At 35.7% G+C, this 4,551-nt stretch overlaps 1 long non-coding RNA gene across 1 annotated transcript; it reads right to left on the reverse strand.

The window, feature by feature from the left end:
• Positions 1-16: 16 nt before the first annotated feature.
• LOC112524660 lies at positions 17-4,337 on the reverse strand. Its single transcript, XR_003070411.1, has 3 exons — positions 4,192-4,337; positions 3,188-3,392; positions 17-1,382 (listed from the first exon to the last, which is right to left on the reverse strand). It is a non-coding gene; the product is annotated as an uncharacterized LOC112524660 (long non-coding RNA).
• Between the last annotated feature and the right edge of the window lie 214 nt (positions 4,338-4,551).

Genomic DNA, 4,551 nt, shown 5'->3' on the forward strand with positions numbered 1-4,551 from the left:
AAAACATCAAAAATCATCATAGCATGTTTAACGATCTTGAGTCTCCGAAAGTTGGTCTTGAACAGTTAATGAGGATGAAAAACTTGGTCTTGAACATAGACTAATCTGACAATAACGAGCAAACGACATGAAATATTCCATGAAGTATAAATTTGAACCATAACCAAAACAATCCACAAACAACATGAAAGGTAAAAATACAGGGGGTAAAAATATAAAGACTGAAAGGTGTTGCAAGTCTCCAATAACCTAACACACACACATAGACATAGGCGAGTACAACTCCTTGAGCACCAAAAAGCTACGGCAAGAAAGGTCAGGTTTTTGTTAATATGCAACTCCTTGACCACCTTTTGTAGAAATGTCTCCATGGTCAAAAAAGTTTTAAATAAAATGAATAGGAAGGAGGTAAGCAACGATAAACTGAAACCTTAATGTTTTAGTGGCACCATAGAAGTCATTCCTCTACTTGAATGTAGCAACACACCACTAAGGATGGAGCAAAGCGTGATTAAGCCTGCTGCCTATATCCTTTTTTTAGAAACAAAATAAAATATGCATCAGAGTGCGTTCGCAAGAGATTAATTAAAGGGTCATGCAGATAGCAATTGGTTTAGCAAGAATCAAGTAGGATGATAAGTTTTTCTAATATGCCAGTAAGAGGCTTACAGGAAGACCATATACAGAAAATTGCAATATATGCTTCTAGCTTGAACACTGAATTTGATCAAATTCTAAGGCGGGTCAAGTCCCAATATTTATTTTGTTTTAAACATTACAGCAAGGTTTCCCTTGTCCAAGATCATTGAGAAATGAGCCACACTAGTCCTATAAGTAGAGGGAGAGCTGTTGCTAGTCAGAGCAAGAGGGATGTACAAGTTTAATCAAGAACATGGCAGGATGGTGTGTGGAAGCTAAGCGGTTGAAAATAAGTTATGGCTGTATCCTGGCTCCTATTCAATTTGGGATGTCTGGCTGAAGTTACTTTATTGAGAAGGGTTAGAATGAAAGGTTTTGCCTCACATTCTTTGTCCTTGGGTTTCATATAGATGGAGTGTTCCAATAACCTATTTTCATGACCATAACAGAAACTTGGTTTCCTTGGTTTCCTTTCTCCCAAGTACAAGACCTTCTTATCATAGTTCTTAGCAATTTAGAGTAGAAATCACCAATTTCACCACCGATGTTTTATCAGGGAATATAGTTTGAACTCATACAATTGAAAGATGATGTAAAAACATTGATCATATAACTAAAACATAACAAACACAGGAGAGCTAAAAATATTACCAGGTCTCAGATATCCTCCTTTACAATGTAATATAAGCTGCATGGAAGACATAAGTCAAGTGTATTTTACATTCACTGCAAGAAAATTGCACCTGTTAGCAAAAGAACCAATGTTAGAACAATACAAATGTTAGCAAAAGAACCAATGTTAGAACAATACAAATGTTAGCAAAAGACACAAGATAATAATGGTTTGGTTTGGTTTGGTTTTATCTATCAATTTGCTTGTGTTGGTGTATTGAGTCGGTGTTAATTTCGATGGTCAATTAATGTATTCATGAAGTCACAGATGTAGAACTATTGTTTTTATGATAATGCAAATGGGAAACTACATGTGTTTCATTCTTAAGTAAAATAGTTGCAGAAAATTGAATGATGTGCAGAATTTTAAGGAGCAGAAATTTAAGAAGATGCAAAAAGGATTAACTAATGTGCAGCAAATGACAAAGCGAATAAAGAACATTCCAAATTACATTTACAATAAGTGGAAACAGGAGAACAACAATCATGGGGCAGCAAGGATTGTGAAATAGGATATTGTGTATGTATCAGACAATTCATAGAACATATTTCTTATCAGCAAGACATTTTCAAGGTGTTGTTTCTTTTACGTAGGCTGGAACTGTTATCTCATAGCTGATGTACCATGTGCATAACCATTTCCTTTGTCTTCTTTCAGCTTATCAATCTGCTCCATATGCACTTAGTAAAGTGGCTGAAAGAAAAGGTCTTTCTTTGAAACCATTGTTTATTAAGATGGTGTCCTTCACAAATTTTATATTATTAGTTTATTACCTATTATCCCAAATCATTATAGGGTTTGTGGTGTGGAATTCACATTAAAATATTGATGACATATGGATATTGAAGATTTGATCTCAGCATGCACTTCAAATTTCCAAAATTAGTGCATAAAAAAAGACAACAGTCAACTACACCCTTTGGGTAGAATTAGCATTATTTCTACTCCCCCCTTATCTGTGCATTATGTTTTTACTTTTGGTAAGAACGTTGATAACTATCCTCCCAAATTTTCAATGTCAAAATGACTCTTATAGTAGCTATCACAGAACAAAGAAAACATAAGGAAGCTATCACAGGAAGTCCCATTTTTAAAAGCTATAAACAAAGCTGGAAATAAGTAATAAATGAGAGAACTTGAAATACGCAGTCCCCATAAAACAGTAGCATAAAAACAGAAGAACTTGAAATACGCAGTCCCCATAAAACAGTAGCATAAAAACAGAAGAACTTGAANAATACGCAGTCCCCATAAAACAGTAGCATAAAAACAGAAGAACTTGAAATACGCAGTCCCCATAAAACAGTAGCATAAAAACAGAAGAACTTGAACTGTAGAACTTGAAATAGAAGCAGAAATCGGTTCAAAACAAAAGCAGAAATCGGTTCGAAGCATAAGGAAGAAAGCAATACCTGTTCGAAGCAGCAACGTTCACTTAAAATGGTGAATGAAGGAAAATATATAAATGAACTAATCAACAAAAAAAATGCAGTTTTTCTAGTTAACCTTTCAACGTGTTCTTTTAGAATGTTTTACATTGTCATCTAGCTTATCAGCTACCTTTCACAACCCATGACTAGCTTATTAGCCAACAATTAACTTATCACATAGTTTACCGAACAACTAGCTTATTTTTTGAGCTTGTATTTTTTTTTTCAATTATGCCCCTTATATTTTTTCTAATTAATTATTCAACATGTCCTTTTAAGTTATTTTACATTATCATCTAGCTTATCAGCTAGTTTTTACCAAACATGACCAGTTTATCAGCCAACAACTAGCTCACCAAACATAGCCTTAATGTTGGAAAGCTCCCAAATTCTAAACTATCATGGGATAAGTTCATCTGGACAGCGACCAGATTCAAATGCAAACCTGTATTTCAACTTGTCCCAATCCCAGTCCAGTTCCTTGATTGGTGCACAACCCCAACCAGAGAAGCCACACTCGAGTGATCTGACTGCCTTGGAAAAGATTCTTGAAACGTGTACCCTACTGCCATGGATTCACCAACAGACTTCATCTGGGTTGTCAACACCGGTTGAGATCCTGGGAATTTCTCAAATGCAAACCTGGGTATCTGTACCATATAAATTAGTATTAGAATAATCATTAGGAATCTGATCCAAAGAATAACCAACAGATAATTTGGCAGCCATTTTTGCAATAGGAAAACCAGTAGCTTTTGATGCCAAAGCAGAGGACCTTGAAACTCTAGGATTCATTTCAATAACCATAACCTCACGATCCACAGGATTCACAACAAATTGTGCAGGAGTAATCACCAAGCCGTTGGTACTCCTTATCGGTCAAAGTTTGTGCAGGAGCAACTGTGATTGAATCCCCAGTATGAACACCCATTAGATCAATATTCTCAATAGAACATATAATAACCACATTGTCAGCCAAATCCCTTATAACCTCAAGCTCATATTCTTTCCAACCTAACAAAGATTTCTCCACTAAAACCTGTGATGTCACGCTGGCTGCCAGCCTAGACTTGCAAATTCCCTCAAATTCTTGTTTATTATAAGCAATCCCACCACCAGAACCCCCTAAAGTAAAAGCCGGTCTAATAATCAAAGGAAACTCACCAATTGTGTTAGCTATTAAAAAATTATAGTAATAAGTATAAACAAACTGCTATCACTACAACCAATAAAGCAGATAGGATAGGGATTGGGAAGGGGATGGTTCTGTAAGTGAATTTTTCAATTCCAATCGGATGCTACAGACACGTTAAACCTAAATATGCTCACCTTATTAAATGCATTCAACCTAACAACAAATACATGTAATGACTAACCGAATGGAGAATCAGACCATGAAGAAGCAGGTTATGCGAGAAAGACAGAACCAGATTAGGGCAGAATGCATACTTGATTTATGTACATAAACGAAACCAAATTGAGAAAAATCATGATGGAGACACGACGACGGGACCTCGGCTGAGAAATCGACGGAGGCGATGGCGAAATCGGTAGAGAATTTGATGAAGGCGACGGCGAAATCGGTAGAGAAACGATGAAGGTGACAGGGGGAGGGAGAGAGAGATAGAGTCGAGGGATGGGAGCGATGGGTTATAAAAAAATAGTATTTTTTTAATAAAATTGATAAATAATTAAAACAAACACTTTAGGGAAGGTTTTTATCTTAAAAAAACGTCTCTAAAGCCCCTCCTCATATTTTTTAGAAGCTTTTCATTAAAAAAAACTATCTGAAGTTTTTAGAGACAATTT

The sequence above is a fragment of the Cynara cardunculus genome, assembly GCF_001531365.2.
Source record: "Cynara cardunculus var. scolymus isolate 2C chromosome LG 13, CcrdV1, whole genome shotgun sequence".
NCBI classification, from domain to species: Eukaryota; Viridiplantae; Streptophyta; class Magnoliopsida; order Asterales; family Asteraceae; genus Cynara; species Cynara cardunculus.